This window comes from Kogia breviceps, chromosome 2 (genome assembly GCF_026419965.1).
Source record: "Kogia breviceps isolate mKogBre1 chromosome 2, mKogBre1 haplotype 1, whole genome shotgun sequence".
In the NCBI taxonomy this organism is placed as follows: Eukaryota; Metazoa; Chordata; class Mammalia; order Artiodactyla; family Physeteridae; genus Kogia; species Kogia breviceps.
In genome coordinates this window covers 137558356-137579532 of record NC_081311.1, presented here as the reverse complement: position 1 = coordinate 137579532, position 21177 = coordinate 137558356, and the positions used below count along the sequence as shown (strand labels likewise).

At 41.7% G+C, this 21177-nt stretch overlaps 1 protein-coding gene across 13 annotated transcripts in view; it reads right to left on the bottom strand.

The window, feature by feature from the left end:
* B3GALT1 (beta-1,3-galactosyltransferase 1) overlaps positions 1 to 21177 on the bottom strand; it is a 590053-nt gene that overhangs the window by 24701 nt on the left and 544175 nt on the right. For 11 of the 13 annotated variants that reach the window (XM_067026247.1, XM_067026237.1, XM_067026240.1 and 8 more), the window contains one exon: positions 18023 to 18139. The gene's annotated coding sequence lies outside the window, so the exon portion shown is untranslated. Of the gene's footprint in view, positions 1 to 18009; positions 18140 to 21177 lie in introns of all 13 variants that reach the window. The other 2 variants (XM_059053962.2, XM_067026242.1) reach the window with 1 other exon arrangement.

Sequence of the window (21177 nt, the reverse complement as noted above, 5' to 3'; positions counted from 1 at the left end):
TCTCAACCACTGCGCCACCAGGGAAGCCTGGTTTCTGGTGTTTAATTAAGCAAAAAAAAAAAGTCCCCCAAACCCCCCCAAAGAGACAGTTATATTTTAAAGGAAACATTAGGGTAGGGAAAATTACTTAAATACATTAGCCTTTCATCCTTATTTCCTGTGGTTTCCCATATTTTTCCTTCTCCCTGAGATATTCTCTTGGCAGCAAATACAGAATCTCAAGATCTGTACTACTGTAGACATTTGGATTTCTTGTATCTTTGTCAGGGGCATTTTACTTTCCTAATTAGGAACAGGGCTTCAGTGGCTACTGGCTAAAAATCAAGCCTGATATAGCTTCTCACCCAGTATTAGGAAAAGGGGGAGGCTGGAACGGGCCTTTGGTCCTCATTAGATGCCTGATACGTTTTATTTGTACATTTGCAGAAGCGGCTCAACAAGTGTGGCAGTGCCACGGTGGCCAGATTTGCTAATTGGAGAATGTGAAAGAGTAGCCATATAATCTCAGGGTCTCCGGGGAATTTGCCAAACTGGAAGTTTAATCCTATCATGTGTTTCTTATCCTAAAGGCATAGAAAGACACTATATCTCAAATTTTTGGTCTCCATTCAGACACCGATGTGGCTTACAACGCTCAAATGTCAGATGTGAATGAACTACAAAAGCCGACCTTGTCTTAAGGGTGAAGACCTTGTGCTGATTCATATTGTGTTCTAACACTGGACAGAGGAGAATTGCTCTGGAGTAGCTTTTTTGAAAAGCTTTTAAAAAAAGCTGTTCAAGCAGGTTCTGAGTATCACATAAGTATAGAGTTGACCTTTGAACAATTCAAGGGTGAGGAGTGCTGACCCCCGGGGAAAATCCAAAATCCACGTACTGCTATCTCTGCCTCAAAAACAAAGGAACTGATCAACAGTTTGGATAGATCAGGACTCAAACCTTTGTTCTTGTGATTTCACATATCATGATCTCTAATTGAACACAAACCTTTCCACACATTTAATGTAGAAAATACACTATATTTATTGAAAAATACCCACATATAAGTGGACCTGTGCAGTTCAAACCTGTGTTGCTCAAGGGTCAACTGTATTTATCAAGTTGTCATTCTCAGTGAATGAATGACAGAATGTAAGGCAGCAGTGGAGTTTCTTGCATAAAAAGGATTTCAACATTTAATCACTTCATTTTACGGGGAGAAAGCCTGTAGAGAGATGAACCATCTGTGACATAAGTAAAAGACCTAGTGGTATCTAAAGCTAGAACTCGGGTCTCTGATTCTTTTAAGAGCCTTGTTATCATCTAGAAAAGAGGCCACATGGTGCCTTTCAAGGATGGACAAGCCAGGGTAAGTCAGTCTTTCTTTATCTTCCCACCTTGTGCACTTACAAAGGATGCTCACTGAGAAGATCATTATTCAGACAGGGCTGACTCTCTATAAAGAAAAATCTAGGCTCCATTTGAGTGGTATCTATTTATTGACTTAAAGCTTAAGTTTTCCACTGTGGGTACAAGTGTTTATATGGAAGACTGTTACACCCACTATGTCTTCATTAAACAAAATGGCATCTCCTTTTAGTCTGAGTAGGTATAATGATCCTATGACCCACAAGAACACCATTGCCTTGAACTCATTCTCTCTCTCTTTTTTTTTTTTTTTTTTGTTTTTTGCGGTACGCGGGCCTCTCACTGTTGTGGCCTCTCCCGTTGCAGAGCACAGGCTCCGGACGCACAGGCTCAGCGGCCACGGCTCACGGGCCCAGCCGCTCTGTGGCATGTGGGATCTTCCTGGACCGGGGCACGAACCCGTGTCCCCTGCATCGGCAGGCGGATTCTCAACCACTGCGCCACCAGGGAAGCCCTCTTTTTTTTAATAGTTCTTACCTGTGTTAGAGACTGTTTTTGAAATGGCAACCAGCACACCCTATTTTGTCCAGCAAAATTCTCTTTTTAGTTAATAATCGACTCCACAAGAGTTCAACTCTTCACGGATATAGAAGTTCAACGTTGAGCTTGTTTTGTTAAAAATTCCGATTTCATTCTTACAGTCTAAATTTCAATGTTGGAAATAGTCTTAAAAGGTGCTTTAAGACAATTATCTACCTCAGGGATAAATCACATTTTAGATATGAATGTATCTTAGGAGGTACAGGAAAAGTTTCCAGAATCCCTTGGGAATTTGTACTAGAATCTGATCATGTTCACTTAAAGATGTCCTATTTCATGTACAGACTAGTTATTCCTATAATTTCAGTGTCTATCTTCCAGTTCTACCCTGAGACTTGGTGGGGGATAGTCAAATCAATTCTCTTTTAGAGTACTTATGTGAGAGTAGATCAGTAACTTCTGGCTCTCCTTTCCCCAGATTAAGACATGACCTTTTCAATTTTGGGGGGAAAAGAAGAGTTTACACCACACATAGTTGTTCCATTGTTGCCCAGAATTAGTTTTCAATGAGCAAATCAGGAAGTAGCTCCCTTTGGATAGTGGTTTTTTTCTGACTCATTGGCATTGTAACACTTTCAGGATCTTTCTGAATTTAGTTTAAGGAACTGAATTTCCTTGAGAGCTTCACTGTATGATCTCCAAGAGTCATTGGTGCTTCGATTTTTGTTTTTGTTAAATTAATTTCCTAGTCTGGGACTTTTGAGCTCATAACCTCTGCAAGGAGACACGGCCATGGCCATATAGCTTAGCCTCTGAGCCGCGGGCTTGGAGGAAGCTGTATTTCAAGGACAAGGAAGCCAGGGAGGGGAAAGGGGAACATGTTTATTTTCACTTTTCACAGACAACAGTGGGAATGAATCTAAACTCTGGCAGGAGACCATTAGGTGCCAAACTGCCACTGTCATTTGCATAATGTGTAATCAAAGGTGTTGATTCATCTCTGATAGACAGGCATGTTTAGTGAGGGGGAGGTAAAATTACCCATCACCCCGCTGCATGCCCTTTAGGAAACCAATCACATTCCTTCTCTCCATCAACTCCACAGAGGCAGGGACCTTTCTGCTCCATTGAACTTGCTTCTTGTCTCTACTTAGCAAACTGACTGATGGTGCTAGCTCTTCCCCTGCTGCTGCTTCTGATGCTGCGGCTGCATGCTGCTGAGTGTCGCTGCTCCTTCCACCCAAAGGAAAGGAACCGGACCGTCATCAACGGAACTGGTGGTTTGGTGTGCATTTTTTTTATAATACTGTATTCTGTAAAATTGCATCCCATCCTTAAGTGGGACTGACCTTCTGAGAATTGTGGAGAAATGTACATGTTCAGAAAGTGCTGTCCTGTTAAAATTGAACCATGTGATGTTAATAGAATTGCAGAGTAACTGATTTTAATAGGCTGTTTGTAGAAGATGGGCATTTGGCATAGAATTTTGGTTTCAGAGACTGGATATATATATTTGCCTGTTTGTACAGTGGCAAATGCCTTTGTTTTAACAAATGAGTCCTCTCAGTTTAATAACATTTCTTTCATTAAATATTTATCGAGACTTGTATTTTTAAATATACAGTGGTCAAAAGGGAGGCTTTCACAGCTTTGACTTCCACAACATTGTCTTGTCTTATTTCCACCGTACAGGAATGATGATGTTTATAATGGGGACCAAGGGTAGGATATTTCTACAGCCCTTCCACCATAAACAACTTAAACAAACATTTATTATGAACATTTTATAAACATTTTTTCTAATTCTCAAACACTTAAGAGGCATTTCCAATTCCTTTTGGTTGAATCATACAAAATTGCCACGTATGTAGCTTAAAAAAGGTCATCAGCAGTTTCATATGGCTCAACCCAACAGCTGTTTAGGAGAGCCAGGATTCAAACTCAAGTCAGGAAGGATCTAAAGCTAGCCTTTCTTCCACTATGCCATGCTGCTGCTTTATTTATTTATATTCCAGGCTGTTTCAAGAATGTAGCCTAATACATATTTCATACTCCATATAACATGTGGATGATAAATATTTGTTGACTGGCTTTTAAAAAATGGATTTAGAGGAAGCCCCAAAGATCTATGTTTTATAACCATTTAGCAAGTGTTAGGTCTCAGTTTTTAACCACGGTAACACTGGGTGGTTATCAAGGACTACTAGATACTATCTCAAGTCATTAATCCTCTACTCTCTATATACGGTACAGTTGATCACTAGTGAGGGGCTCTTCATGGAGTGGATGAAATCCTACATCTCTGATCTCTCTTCCTTTTGTGTTTTCTCCTGCTGGCAAGGCTTAGCAATTTCACAGGTTTTATGAAATGACTGAGAAAGTACTTAGATAATCCACCTTCAAAATATCCCTCTCTCTTCTTTCTCACTCTATTAACATCTCCTTTCCACAGTTTCATTTCTTCCATCTCCGACACTTTCTCTTTTCTAGAGATAATACTCTAATCTTTCACCCACAGGTATTTAGCTCAAATCCTTATATTGATCATTTTAAGAACAGATCTGCATATCTTAGAAGAACCCAGGTGGCTGTCATAGTGAGTATGTCCAAAAGATGAATTCTGAGAGCAAATCAATGACTGTGCAATTTATAGTGTAATTACATAGTAATTACTCAATTTGCTTGTGAACACTGAATCCTCTCCATGGGTTTTAAACAGATGTCACAGCAGATGTACCATACTGAAAGAAGAATTTCTATTAACTGAAGCAGTAGTTGGGCTTATTATCTTCAGAGGTGCTGAATTAAATTGGTAATAGAGGGCACTGTTAGGAAGTATGATTCAGACAGGAGAGGGACAGAAGTTGTCAAACATGGGAAAGTTCCTATGAGTAAGTTTATCAAATATAGTATCAGCATTTCAAAGGATTGATGAATACTAGGCTTTGGGGTTATGTGACAGTTATCGATAGTAGTGATGGAATTTTGGAGAGAACTTCCCAGTGTATAAAATTATTTCTACCTATTTGATTATCACCAGAATCCAGGATGCCGGTATGAGTGTCCTGAGGCTCAGAGGTCACCCAGGTTCTTACAAGGGGTGTGTAACAGAGCCCAAACCAGAGTCAAGGCTACCTGATTTCCAAGCCACCTCTCTTATCATTGCACCACTGCTCCTTCAAGCAAATAGTTCAGTCAATAAATCAGCTGGACTGTGCATGTTTTTTTTTTTTTTTTTTTTTTTTTTTTGCGGTATGCGGGCCTCTCACTGTTGTGGCCTCTCCCGTTGCAGAGCACAGGCTCCGGACGCGCAGGCCCAGCGACCATGGCTCACGGGCTTAGTTGCTCCGCGGCATGTGGGATCTTCCCGGACCAGGGCACGAACCCATGTCTCCTGCATCGGCAGGCGGATTCTCAACCACTGCGCCACCAGGGAAGCCCTGTGCATGTGTTTTTAATCACACTGACTGACTTTTTGACTTGTGAGTTTAAAATCAAAGAGATTAAATCAGTTGCTTGTGAAAATACAGATTAAGAAACCCTTGTTTATTTTTACATCAAACTCCTGGTTTCAGTAGTATCTATTTTCAAATAGCTACAGTTTGAAATAAATTCTTTATACAGCATAGGAGACTGCCAGACATGCACCACTCTTTTCTGCTAATTTTATGCACACACAGGAAAATCACCACTGGTAGCATCATCTTCAAATATGTAGAACAATGTACCCATATTGATATTGATGGTTTCAAATTATGGGCAAGTTTGAAATAAAAGGATGTACAAACTCCTTGATTGAATTTGTGGTAGCATTTTGCGGGTGGCTGGGAAAAACTCACACATGTCCTTGATTTTCCACCCTGACCAACGCTTTCCTGTTTTTGAAGCATGAATTGATCCCTGTTCCATCTCATTCCAGCTTCATGTCTTTCCTCATCCAAATCTGGACAATGGAACATTTGCCCAACAGCCTGCCCACTGCTGACCCTGCTCCCTGGTCTGTGAGAAAGGCCTGACCTTAGTGAGCCTTGTAATTCAGGAGGCTGCTCAAGGAGGGAGGGCTCCAGAGAATTCACTGTTGCTGAGTTCTTGAAGGCATTTCCCTGGGGCATGACTTCCAGACACCGGTGGTGATTGGCAAGAGTGACAGGGAAATGACCTGGTAGTCTGACACTAGGGCTCACACACAAGTGTCAGTCCTGGGCTGGGAAAAGCTGCCTTTTATCTTTCTGCACAGTTTCTGCTCCATGGAAGATCATCAGTGCTCTCCGGAGATTCCTTTCCCTTTTCCTCTCCTCCCCAAAGACTCTGGGGTGCTTGTAGCCCCTTCTCCTGCCTCCTCCATATTTTCACCTGAATGATGGCTGCCTCACCCCCACTGTGCTCTCTCCCTGCCCATCACCTCTCACCCCACTCTCCCCTCTCCTATTGGGGACTTTTACCTCTTTTTGGAACACTTCCCCTCCTAGGGCTCCTCTTTCCAACATTTCCTGTCCTGTCCTCCCACCTTCCTCCTGAAACCAAGCAGGACCCTGTGGGCCCCCCATTTCTTACTTGTAGGGAATAGACTCCAGCTTCCGTGACCTTCCCTGAGTCCCAAGGGCGGATTGGAACAGTTGCTAATGAGGGAAGGGAGGGGATGCAGAGACAAGGGAGGAGCAGTCAAGAAACAATAGTGCAGCCTTGGGGCAGGGTTCTGGTTCCTCCTCAAGGGATACACATAACAATACCTTTGAGCTCTTCACAGAACTAAAATCCCCAACAAATGGAAGATGTTAGCATTCTTTGTTCCAGAGAAGCTCATCAGGAGACCACCTGAGGCCAGATTAAAGGAACCAGAGAAGCTGTTCAAGAGACCACCTGAGGACAGATTATAGGAACCACAGAAACTCATCAGAAGACCACCTGAGGCCAGATGACAGGAGTGAAGGCCCTTCACACACCCTGATCCTTATCAGCAACCCTGCCCTTGAATCATTGCTAGAAAGCTCCTTATCAAATCGCCCCGGGTTGGGACATACAGTTTTTCAGGGCACGAGCCCACTGTGTCTCCCTTTGCCTGGCAAAGCAATAAAGGTATTCTTCTCTATTGTACTTCACTGAAAACCCTGTCTCCAAGATTCAATTCGGCACCAGTGCACAGAGGCCAAGTTTTCAGCATCACTCCCACACGTCTGAGGACTGTTCTCCCAGACTCTCATCATGGCCCATTAATAAGCCAAGGCCTGAGTCTCAGCTGAGAGCAGAGGTGGAGATGGGCCAGTGAAGAATGAAACGAAGGGGGAGGAAAGGCACCCAATGAGATTTGCGGAGAGTGGGGAAAGGGGAGATCAGAGGCCCTGGGAGTCTGGAAATGAAACCAAGTGGGGACCTGGTTTTTCTCTCCTGCTCTAACTTTATATATAACACTTTCTACATATGTTATATTAGAAATCTAATATTAATACAATATACATAGATTAATATATTAGAAATAACGAATATAATATTAGAAATAATTTCTGCAACATCTCTGACTTTGTGAGTAAAACATAACAGACACTCAGTAAAAGACGGTTATTACCTTATTGCTTTTTAAGACCCAAAGTGACTCCAATAATTGAATTGGGTTCAAATCAGGGAGCAAAATCCAGTTTTGACAGAAGCAGCACTGTATTCTTGGTAAAAGGTTCTTTATGTTATAATACACAGATTGTGGCAGTCATTTGTGAGGGATGTCACAGGAAATTTATAATAATAGTCACCAAGTGCTAAAATTTGAGTATGATGATTTTGGACTCAGGTGAGTATAAATGTAAAGACTTGGATTTCAGTCCTAGTCATATATTAGCCTTGGAAACATTGTGTAAACTCCATCAGCCTCTGTTTCCTAATCTGCAAGATGAAGATTCTATAGAACCAACTGTAGAGGGTTGTTCCTAACTCAAATAGGATTGTATATGCAAAGCTCATGGCACAATGCTTAGCATGTAGTAAGCACTCAATAAAGGCTGTCCATAATTGGGGTTCCATTTTAAAAATTAGAGCAGATTCAAGTTTATTCTTGTAAAGACACTGATTTTACTCACTTGCCTTCGGATTTACTTTCCTGCAAGACAAAGAAGGGGTGTGGTTTGGCTGTCCTGTTGGGGTGGCATGACCCATGAGAAATTCATCTCCTATGTGGACTGTAACAGAAAAAATATGAGGAACCACTATGGTAGCTTTCACATCAACTATATGACCACTGCCTATCATATTTCTGGCCATGTCAAATGAAACAGACCATTTTTCTAAAGGGTGGTGTTCATTAATTTATAAGGCAGTTCATCATACACTGGACTTACTTCACTAGGGTCCAAGGGATAGTCTCTGCTATTAGGAAGGTATGAGAAGCCATTTATGTGATCTCAGGTAGATTTTATTGGCGAAGGAGGATTTGTTGACCATTTCATATCATAGGGCATTTTACAAATCCTGGAACTACATGGTTTATGCTAATTTATCTGACCAACATCTATAGAGCACCCACTACTTTCTGGCTCTGGGCTGGGTGCCAGGGAGCCAAAGGTCCATTGGACATGTCACAGGCTGTGAGTAAGCATGGGGCCCTGCACACAGCTGATTAAGTGTTGAGGTGTGACCAGGAAATAAGTCCTTCATCATAAATGCAGTAGAAAGCTAAGAGCAAAACTACTCTAGGAGGGCTGGGGAGAAAGCAACCACTCTGGGCTGTGACACCTTTGCTTCCTGGAGATGCCTCTTCTGTGCTCAAGGATCCATTTGTGCTGTCTCTCCAGGGCTAAGTGAAATCCACTGAGAATCCCTGCCACAGACAGGGCAACACTGTGATATGGCCAGCCCTGACCCAACTTCTGCCCTTGGGGACTTCTCTTTTTTTTTAACCTAGGAATTGTATAATGTCCCAGTTTCCATTCCAGTATGCTCCGTGGCTGAGGCACAGCTTGAGACAGACTTTGGTTACAGTGCATCCAAGGCCATAAACAAACACAGCATCAGAAAAGCCAACTCCTGGGTAGCAGCCCTGCAGTGAAGGGGAAGGGCCAGGTCTGTAGCCAGAGAGAGGGCAGGGTGAGCATTATTTGCAGAACATAAGCCTGGCTCTCTGCTCCTCAGCCCCCATCTGCACGTGGTAGGCATTGCTTGTACTCACTCAGTCTCCGCTGTGTGCCAGCGTAGGCCAATCCGGCCCCCTGGTCCGGGGGGACTGAGGGGACCTGTGGCCAGGAACACAGTGGCTGAGGAGCTCATCAGATGCCCAGCTGGCCCTGTGCTCAGCCTGTAGGGGGAGAAGCACTATACCCTGCTTTGTTCTTTGTGACTAAATGGACCATCTTGCATCCTGCTTCCTGAAAGGGTCATCTGTGTCGTTCCATGTACCTCACTCTCGGGAGCCTCGTTTCCTCAGCTGTCCTCAATTGTCAGGTGAACGAGCAAACACCTGCTTGCAGGGCTGTCTTGAGCAATAAATGAGATGACCTGTGAGGCACCAGGCACAGGAAAGAGGCACAAATCGTGTTGGTGTCCGAGTCTTGACTTCTGTATATTTTGTCACTTCACTGTCCTCGGGGCCTGGGGTTGTGCCTCTGAATGTTTAGCATGGTCGTTTTGGTGTGAAGGACACTTGGTAGACTACAGTGTAAAACTATGTGCTTTACTGACCAATATTCCTGTGTGCTACCAGCATCCCTGACTCTCACCCCGTCCCTGAACTTCATCCCTTCTCTGAACCTCACTTTGTACCACACCAGCACCTCCTTTACCCTCACCTCATTCCTGACACAGCATCTCCTAATCAGTTTCCTTGAGGTTCTTTGATGGTTTGGGACTCAGAGACCTCCACAGGGGCAGAGAGAAGCAACAGGCCACTGAGCTAGAATGTAGATACCGCGGTATCTCCTGGGTCTCCTTTTCCTCAGCTCTGGCTCAGCTGCCCGGGGAGCTGTTCTGAAAGACAACCATCAGTAACCGTAGGACACTGGTTCCTGCCCTTCCTGCCAGTTTCTTTTCCCAGGGCTCTGGGGGCCTAAGGGAAAACCTCACTGGTTTTCAGGCATGAGAGGAGCATGTTGTGAGCCCTGGAGGGCAGACTGGTAGAGTGGGCAGAGCACAAGCCTGGGAGTCAAGGGACGACCCATTCCCAGCTGCGTGACTGAGGCCATGCCACTCAGGGAATGTGACTGAGAAATGTAGGAACCAAATGCAGGTGGGCCTGCAACTCTGCCCAGCTGAAGAACGTTCCGAAAAGCCCATCTTGAGGGAAACTGCAGGGCCCCAATCTCTGTCTAAATAAAAAGAAGTGCCTAGGGATCTCCCTGGTGGCACAGTGGTTAAGAATCCGCCTGCCAATGCAGGGGACACGGGTTCGAGCCCTGGTCCGGAAGATCTCACATGCCGCGGAGCAACTAAGCCCGTGCACCACAACTACCGAGCCTGCACTCTAGAGCCTGTGAGCCACAACTCCTGAAGCCCACGTGCCATAACTCCTGAAGCCCACGTGCCTAGAGCCCGTGCTTCTCAGCAAGAGAAGCCACTGCAATGAGTAGTCCCCGTTCACCGCAACTAGAGAAAGCCCGCGCCCAGCAACCAAGACCCAACACAGCCAAAAATCAATCAATCAATCAATCAATAAGAAAAAAAAAAAAAGAAGTGCCTAAATTAAGCCTTGGCTTGCAGGACTGAAACAGAAGGAATCACAGGCAAAAGGTATGAAATGAGCTCTGAATTAGTCATGGTCCAAGCTCTTTACCAGTATTTCATTTAGAAAGAAAAATAAAACAACGTGCTAACTCACAGTGGATACTGAATTACAAGCAGGGTAATACATCGAACACCTCTGCACTGTCTAAAGAGATTAGGAAGTGGATCCAAGTGCTATTGCACAGACCCTCTGCCCAAGCCTGGGACAAAGACGGAGGGGCAAATGCACAGTCACCATTTCTCCAGTTGCTACAGGGGCTGAGGTCAAGGGTGCTCTGCTTCCTGAACAATCGCCCTGAGTAGGGCAGAGAAAAGGGGTCATTGCCGTTCAGAAGTGGAAATGAAAAGCATGTCCTAAGGGAACAAGTATTTACATTGTACTCTGAATGTGATAATGTGGAATTAGCAACACACTTGTCTTCTACTGGTAGCCTCTCTCTGGAAAACTATTTTGGCCCATAGTAGGGAAAAAATAAAACACAAACCTTAAAATTAATACTTATTTAAAGCAAGGAGGTAAAGGATTTAGGAAAATATTTCAAGGGGCCCCAGGCATGAATGGGCACAAGGCCTGGAGGAGAGTGAACACCAGGGGAAATTCCAGGTGTGGGTAACAAGAAGGGTCCTGCTGTCCTCTGACTTTCTCTTAACACCCCCCTTGTTCCTTCCCTCCCCTTTCCTTCCCATCTGTCTTCTTCTGTCTCCCCAGCTACTTCCTAGCTTCCAAGAGCCTCCTCAGTCCTGCCTCAGTTGAACAATGTTCCATTAGAACCTGAGTAGTTTATCCAAGAAGGAATCTGCCTCAAGCTATTGAGGCTGATACTGACAGCGCTTTAGGTAACATCTGTATTTTAACAGGGAGTCCTTTAGGGCCTTATTAGGAAAGAGTGAAGGAGGGGCTTATTTCACAAGTTCACAAGCCATTCATGTGGCAGGTATCTTCACATGGAGAAAAAAGGATGGGCAAGTTCCAGAATTCTCTAAAGCACTGAAGTGGGACAGCCATCTCCTCCTTCTATAGATCAGGCCCTCATCTGAGATGAGGTCGGGTGTTTCTGCTGCATTTGCCTTCCTTGACATTGTTGTCTGCTTGTGGTGCTTCCTTTCACTTCATGGGAAAAAGACCATGTCTGCCTTAAAAATAAGAGCAAATGCTTATTGAGCACTTACTATGTTCAGTCAGCTTTCTAAGCCCTTTATGTTTTTTAACTGATTCAGTTTTTACAACCATCAGAGGTGGGTAATTCTGTGCCCATTTTAAAGATAAGTCATGGAGTCGTTGACTAACTTGCCTAAGGCCACAGGGTAGGTAAAAAGCAAAGTTAGGATTTAAACCCAGCTGTCTGGCCCCTGGGCTCAGACTGTAAACCATGATGTAGACTGTATTCCTAGCAACTACTAGAGAGCCTGAGAAACAATCACTATGTCTGCTTTTCTTGTATGTCTCTGTGATGATTAATTTTATGGGTCAACTTGCCTGGACCATGGTGCCCAGATATTTGGTGAAACATTATTCTGGATGTTCCTTCGAGGGTGTTTTGGATGTCACTTACATTTAAATCAGTGGACTCTGAGTAAAGCAGATTGTTGCCCATAGTGTGTGTGTGTGTGTGTGTGTGTGTGTGTGTGTGTGTGTGTGTATGTGTGTGTATATGGAGGGGTGGGGCTCATTCAATTAGATGAAGTCCTGAATACGATCAAAGGCTGATCTTCCTCGAGCCAGAGGGAATTCTCCAGCAGACTACTTTTGGACTTGATCTACAATGTTGACTGATCCTCGTTTTTCAGCAGACTGTCTTCAGACTCAAACTGCAACTCTTTCCTGAGTCTCCATCCTGCTGGCTTCCCCTATCAGATTTTGGACGTACAAAGCTTCCACAATCACTTATGCCAATTCCTTATAATACTCTTCTAATACATACACATCCTATTGTTCTGTTTGTCTTGAGAACCCTGCTTAATACAGCCTCCGTTGCTAACAAGTTCCTCCAGGCTGGGTCCTAGGCCCTCTTTTCTTCTCAGTTTAAGTTTTGCCCGTTTTCTAAGCAAATTTCTCCTGCTCTTGGCCTCATTTGTTATCTATATGCCAATAATTCTTAAATTCACACTCTAGCTCAGACGTATCTAAGGAACTCTAGACCCATACACCCAACTGTGTACTTGGCGTGTATTCTTGGATATCTGAGGGGCACCTGAATGCATCATGAACAAAGGTAAATTCATGATCTTGCAACCCTGATCCTCTTTTAGGGTTCTCTATCTCTGTGAAATGTGCCTGTATCTATCTGAAAGACCAGGAGCCATTCTTAACAGTTCTCTCCCCCTCAGTTCGGTACTTAATCCATCACCGTGTCCTGCCAATGTCGCTTCAGAAATTTTTCATACCTTATAACCTCTCTCCATCTCCACTGCCACTGCCATACCCAACCTATGGGCATCCCTTATCTTGACTCCAGTGGTAACTTATCAAGTGGTCTACCTCTGCATTCCAGCCACAATGATCTTTCTAAAAAATAAAGATGATCTTATCATTCTTTGCCACTACCCATTTAAAACCGTTCAATGACTTTCTCTTGTGCTAGGAAGAAGGCCAGATTCTTAGCGTGGCTACATGGTGGTTCCCAAGCCTCTGCACAGTCTCATCCTGCAGTACTTTCCTCCTTGCTCTCTGTACTCCGTTACTCTTACTTTTTTCAGTTCCTCAAAAATGCTTCATCACTGGTCCTTTGCACATACTGTTTTTATTTTTTTTAATGTGGAACATTATTCCCAACCTCTCAACTCTCATATCAGGAATCACTTCGAAGGGGAGATTGTATTCCACACATCCTCTCTCAGTCTGGTCAGAATTTTTTGTTATACAATCTTATAGTATTAATCTAAATTAACAGGAATAATAGCAGCTAGGATTTATTGAATGCTTATCAAGTTCAAGTGTGAAGCACAGTGCTAAAAATTTTACAGTCATTATATTTAAATAATTGTCTAATTAAAACTACAACACAATCTGAGAAGTAGATAATATTATTATTATTCTCTCTTATAGACGAGGAACCTGAAAACCTGGGTGGGAAGCTGAATCCAACTTCAGTAGTGTGATGACTTGCTGGATATGTGGACTGTGTATTTGGAGTGAGCTGGGGGCAAGTCTGTGGTTGATCAGAACTGTTAGAGGACTGCCTGGCATATAGAATGTGTTGAATAACCTACCTGTTGATTGAAAGAATGATTAATGTTTGAATGAGTAATGAACTAGGGCACATTTTAATATAGGAACTACCTGGGTATCCCTTTCATTCTTTACCCTAAATTGGTCGCCTACGAGATTATTTTCAAAATTCTAGACAGCTTCTTGTAAATGAGAAAATGGCATTCCCAATACTAGAGATGTTTTAGAGACCCCTCTACTCTTCATTATGATGACCATCTGCTCCATTTCCAAATAAGGCATCTATTTAGTTTAACTTTGCTCACAGCAAAGGGTGATTTTTTCATTGTTGTTCCAGTCCTTTTGAGGCTTCTGAAATAGAGGGAGTCACACACACAGAGACACACACAGACATGCACACATGGTGGTAGCTATGTCCACACTAGCTGATGTAACAAATAAACCCTAAATTTCCAAGCTTAACATTACAGATGGTTATTTCTTGTTCAACCGAATGAGGCTGTTCCTATTTGACCAGAAAGCTTTCCACCTGGTGATCCAGGAGCCCCAGCTCCCTCCATCTCTGAGGGCATCAGGCTTCTCTCATGCAGATGTCAACAGGGGGGAGCAAGCATGGAGCAACCTACCTCCTAAAAATCCCGGCCCCAAAAGGAAGCATGTCACTTCCACTTGTATTCCATTACTAGATCCATCATCTGATCACACCCAACTCTTAAGGTAGGCAAGGACATGCTGTCTAGTTATATGCCCAGGAAGAAATTTGAGTAAGTCACCAGCCATCTCTGCCCTGCTTCCCATCCCTATAATACAAAGCAGAGAGATGCTATAAGATTAGTACCCTGGGGTATGGAAGATGGAGCTTAATTTTAATGGTGGACATCTGGAAAGGTCTGCAAAGGAGGGGATTTTGAGTAGATCTTGAAGGATAGGTAAGTTTTTAATAGAAAGAGATCCTAGGCATAACTAACACTGGTACCAAAAATGATGAGGTCTGAAGCCAGGAGGGAGTAAGGCTGCGAGGAAAAATCTGAGAGTCAAGTAGAAATTATTTCAATAATCTTTTTTTTCTTGGTTTTCCTGAACCCCTCTATAACTAATTAAATAACAAACAGAATTACCCCCTCCATCAGGAGTATCTTAGTCCCTAATGTGAAGATATGAAATAATTAGAGGGTGTGCTGTGTAAGAATTTTAATGTCACAGAAAACTTCTGTTTTCAAGACGGTGCTAATTATACAGGATGAGGCCGAACAAAGGGAAGATATACAATTAGTGGAGCATAGCTTATTACAACCAGCTCTGTTTAGAGGCTCTTCTGAACCTAGATATGTAATAAATATAATAAATCAGGAGTCATCTAGTATTTATCTTTTAGACGGCAACTCTGGAGATTACAGAAATGCAGGACATGGCCATTTAACACTTAACTATGGTGATGGTACAGGTAGACTTTTACACTCTAGACTTTTTCCTCTCTAGCAGTAGAGAGGAAAGAGAAGGGTCTTGAGAGGGAGAAGACCTCTGTTCCTTCTTTGGTCTGCCAGTCATTGGCTGGGTGATCATAACCTTTCTGGGCTACTGCCTCCATGGTATGGGGGTTATAATACAAATGAAAGCACTTAGCACTGAGCCTGAACTATATTAAGGACCCCGTTTGTATTCTAGATCCATTTCCCTTCTCTTCTTCAACTTTTTCTTAGGCAGGATTTCTTTCACCTCAATAAAAATCCTTAAGACTTTAAACACCGTACAAGAATGACTGTAATATCAGATGGATGTACTTCCTCTAAGTCCACCAAACTTCAGTAAAGGCAGTTATAATATCAGTGGCTCTATCTGAGCAGTGTCAGGGATAAAGAAATACCTAAGTTGTCAAATCCCAGGAGGGTTGACTCAGCACTTTTTTGCTTCCAAAGAAGATAAACTGCATCTCATGCAATTCGTTTTTCCCTAAGGGGTTCTCGTTTTGGTTTCAAAAAGATCTTCAGTGCAAAAGACAATCTCTCTTACATATACATTAAATGTGCTGTGACGAGTCCTGTGAAAATGTGGGCTTTTCCCTAGATTCTGTTGCTGGAATATTAGAAATTGATATGAAAAGCTGAGAGCTTAAAAATTGCACAATATTACATATTAGTCAAATGCAAAATGCTGTGGGCTGCTCATCCCAAGTCTCCACTCAGCTATGAATGGCCTATATAAACAAGTGCACCTCAGTATTGACTGAAAGGATAGAGGCCCTCACCTTCTGAGACAGCATTAGGATTGCATTATCATGTCAATAACCCACATGCCAAGTTCTTGATAAAAATGGTCATAATCCAGAGGCGAGAGATAAAACATGAGAGTTTGATTTGTGTAAACAAATCAAAGGCATTTAGAGTCAAGCTACTTAATCTATCTTAAAGCACTGCCAGGAATATGAGAATAGCCTCAGAGCCAGAACAGGCAAGAGTTGAGAGAGTAGAAGGAACTCTAAAGATTATTTGCTACTTCTTCCTGATTTACTATAATCCAGCCACATTGTGGGTTGGTTGAAGGCGCTCTGTTCTTTGAAGTCACACAAGTTGCAGGTTAAGGGAGCAACCACATCTTGGACCACAACACTTGTCAGATTGCCACAAGGAGCAACAACACTTAGATGCTCCAGTGTGGATGTGATACATATCATTTCTAGGCACAACTGATGAGCCAGATCAGATCCTATAGCCCATGGAACCCCAGGGAGACCAAGGCAATGCAATCCCATCACGTACCAGGAAAGGGAAGGGAATGGAACCCTTGACTCTCACACCTCCCATAATCACCCTTTAGGAAGCAAGTTCTAGCTCTCCACTGCCTTAACATCCCTTTTGTTTTCCATAGTGCTTATCCCAATTCTTAATTGTATTATTTATTTATTTATTTTCTGTTTTGGTTTTAGTTGTTTTCCTCCACTGAACTATAAGATCCCTAAGAGGAAGGACCATGTCAGCAGGCTAATTCCATGAAACAGCTCTCAAAAATGGTTAATCAACCTAATATAGTTAAATACTGAATCTATTTGTCTTGAATTTGGAGAATCCTTATGGTGATAATGTCATGTCTCTGTCGAGGCCCTCTTTGGCTGGGTGCTAACGCCTCTCCATCGCTCCCTATCAGGGGATCCTCTCTCCACATAATGGGGAGTGGGGGCAAGGCAAACATGAACTGGGCATTCCTTCCAATGCTGTTAGCAATTGGGAAACTCGCAACTAAAGCCTCACAGGAATCTCCAAAGGCGGCGAAAACCAACATATCCAATGCACAGTGCTGTAAACTTTGTAAATGTTGAAAAGAAGAGAGGAATCTGGTGAATGGGCATTTTGTTGAATTTACTTTTGACAAATTACCTGCAGGGAATTAGCTCAGAGCTACCTCCTTGCCCTCCACTCACAGTTGTGCTTCATTGTCAAACTGAATCTGGTATTTAGAAGGCACTTAACCGTCCACTTCATGGGCCAGGAAACTGTAGTTTAGAGAGATTAAGTTATTGGCCCAAATCACAGAGGTGATGGTGGGAAAAATAAAAGTATGGTTCAAGTTACCTCTTGTCAGTGTGGTGCTTCATTTCCCGAGCCACACTCCAGGAAGGCTGCAATCATTTTTACAAACTTAGTGTATTATTTATAGCAAAAAGTTGGTGTATAAAGGAATATTCTGAGTGTTTGTCTTTGCTTTTTATCATTTTAAATAAAAACATTTTAATGATTAATTGTTATTTTAGACACTTTTTATAACTATACCATCATTTCCTATATGACATACTACTATTTTCAAGCAAAATGAGAAATAATTGAAGTACAATTGCCTGTGGGACAAGGTTATTTCAGCAAAGAAAATTCAAGAATCCATTAGCTATGACCTTGGAGAAATGGGTTTTAAAGTAGGCATTGTCTCAGGTCACCTAAGGCATACTTTAGTTCCTTCATATTTCATTTTAAAAGAGGCTATCACTATAATCAGTCAAAGGTTTCATAGACACTTGTGAATATGAATTTTTTAAAAAAGACACTTTTTTTAGCTATCAGTTTTTTCCTTCTGTATCACTCAGGAACAATGCATTTATGGTAAGGTTATTTTATAAATCATAATAGCTAAATATTAATAAAAGAAAAATAATTTTTTTCTCTACTCATGAGTTGTTAGATGTTGATGTCTGATTTTACAGAATTGCTATTATTTTTCCACAGTGATGGTGGGCTACCTAACTGAGCAGCGTGTCCTTCTCCCACCTGTTGGACCAACCTTGCTTGTTCTTCTTACTCCAGGTGCAGGGCACAGAGCATAGTCTCAGCCTGTCTGGTGAGGAGATCTGCAGTGTTTCATGCCAGGAGAAGATGCTGCTTAACAAACTGTAGGCTCCTAGGTGGATAAGAAGAAGAAAGAACACTTTAGAAACAATGGAAATTAATCAGGCTCTGAGAAGTGAAGGCAGAAATGCTGTCATTTAAAAAGAAAACTTTGTATTTAGGCTATAAGCACAATACACAGAATGGCAAGTAAGTAAGCATTGAACAGATATTGATCAAATAAAAAAATAATAAACAAATGAACAAACAAACATCAGAGCTGGTCCTAGGATTTCAAACCTATATTCCTACAAGACTAGGCAAGTAGGGCAAGAGAGGAAGCAGACTGGGTGTGAGACAGCAGGGAGTGGTAGAGCCATGCCCAACTGGTGAGCACGTGTCCCATCTGAAGCGGGCAGCCACAGCTCACATCTGCCTCACAGACGTGAGCTTCCAATGATGCCATAAGGAAAAACAGGCTCAAAAATGCCATGACTTCAGGTTCTCAAGGGAAGACAGAAACACAGATTTTTAGGTGAAACCTTCTGAATTTATATTATAGAATTCAATTAAACAAAACAAAACTTTATGCAGGTCAAACAGCTAAAGCCAAAGCCCACCTGAGGGTTAGGTTTAGCTCCTGAGTAGCCATGAGGTCTAAGATGTAGGGCAACATCTTTAATTTCCAATGATGAAGAAGGATCCAGAGGACTGAAGCCACTGTGCAAAGACACTCAGCTTATTGGTGGCAGAGCTGGGCTTACTAGGCATGAGCCTTGTCCCTTTCATTTATGACTCGTGACCACTCTAAGACTGGCTGAATCTGATCAGACCTGTCTGCATAACAGACTAGAAGCCAATCAGAAGCTGTTTCCAGTTGATCTGGTCCTTGGGTCCCAAGCTGTATTTATATAAACCTTCATAATGAGGGGTATAATTTTCTCTTCTCACTATTCATATTATGGAGGGATTTCTGGGTAAAGCCAAGTGACTAAAATATGATGGCCCCTCAGCATGGCCAGATGTGAAAAGTGGGAGTGAGGGATATGGACAGAGGCATGAGTGGGTCCCACTGGATCCACCTGCTGGTTCTAGTGTTTGCTCTGTTTATATGACAGGTGGTATTGTGTGATGGTTAAGTGTGTGGGATGGGTTTAAATATTGACTCAGCTGCTTGCTGTGATGTAAGCTAAGTTCCATGTGCAAAACAGTGATAACAACAGTACCTGAACCACAGAATTGTACTGAGGTTTAAATGAATCAGTGCATAGAAAGTGCTTAGAATGGTATTTAAAAGGTAGGCACTCAGTAAGTGTTTGCTACGATTTGTAACAAATGCCAACATTTATTGAATGCCTACTATATGTTAATTTTCTTGCATTTATTATCTATAATCATAGTCAAAACCCATTTTGTTTTATGTTATTACCTACATTTTAATAATAAGAAAACCATGACCTTGGGAGAGCCAGCTTCTTGTCTAATGTCACTCTGGTATGAGTGGAGCCAAGTGTTTGAACATAGGTCTACTTAGCTTAGCTATTTTCTTAACCCACTTCACTAGTGCTTTCTCAGTGTTCCATCGAAGATACTATTCAGATATTTAAAGGGAGAGATAATCAACTCTGCTCAAACACCAAATACATATTAAGTCAAATACAAAAGCAAAGGAGGCTCAAAACAAACAATCAAAACACTGCAATGCTAGGTAAACTTCTGCCTTATGTAAAAATGTATTGTTCTAGAATAGGAGGGTGTCTCATGACCATGAATAAGACAAGAGAGCATGTGGTCCATTTTTAGACTGCATCAACCCTCCTTCTTACCCTTTAAAATACTATGGCTCTTAACAGATTATTTGCTTAATGTTGATAAATCAATTTCCATGGAGGTAGCTTTTAGGAAACACGGATTGAATGTCAACATTGGGAAAATAAGACCTGGAAGGTTTCATTCTAGCATATTTTTTTTAAGTCCTTGCTTTTATAGAATTTTCTATACAAAGAAAGAATAGAACAAGACATAAACATTTATTAAAGTGTATGAAGCATTAATATGAAGCATCATATAAACTATTATTGAGTGAAGAAAAGGAAGGAAGGAAGCAAGGAATAAAGGAAATGAGCAGTTACGGGCTGCTAACGTGAGCTGGATCCTATACCAGGTACTGTTATTTATATATTAGTTTTTACTGAATGAAAAATAATCGAAGTAGGGCCAAAATACAAATGGAAAATGTATATACAGCTAACTCAATTTTTCAGGGGCATGTATTTCAGTTTAAACCTTAAATCTTATTTAGGTATAACTCCTTACCTTTACCACTCATTCTGTTTAATTTTTTTAACTCAAAATATTTTAAAAGTAATTTTAGCCAAACAAGGGCAGGGAAGGAAGGTGTCTTTTCAATCAAAATCAGTTCTGGGAAAATATAAACTAGGAAACATAGATGCAATTCTTCTCTGCTTTCAGATAAACTTAACATTATCCTAAGAGTTAATGATAGCTATTCTCAGCAATAATATAGAAAATAGGAATGTATTGTACCAGACCAGATGAAAAACATAAGCCACTTTCTTTAGTCTGATTTCTAAAGCACAGTTTCAGTATTTAAGCTAGAGTCATCACAACTTTCCAGAATATAAAATGCATCCACATCTAAATGTTGGTTTTAGAATATGAAGCAATATTTCAAAGTCAAATAGAAATGAATTTGTTCATTATCTACTCTTTTGGATAATTGCCATTATTGCTATTTCTTCTTGGGCAGATAATTGAAAATTGACTATATAAATTGTTGTGTTTTTCTGGGAAAATAGCCTAGATTCAAAATTTGTCACCAACATTTTAATCTAAATTATAATTTTACCAGGCCTAAAAATTATAGTTGCTCTAGTACACTTGCCTATTATACCTCATAAATATCTTTTCTTCTTTTTAGATTCATGTGGCAAAAAGAAATTTTGCTAGTGCCATTTATTCTGAGGAGTCTACTCATTTTGTTTTGCCTCCACACAAGGTTAGCTATGAAGTACTTTAGTAACAGAATAGGACAAATAAGATAGTAAAATATTTGGACATGAGATGTAGTTTCTCCAGTTTTGCTACAGC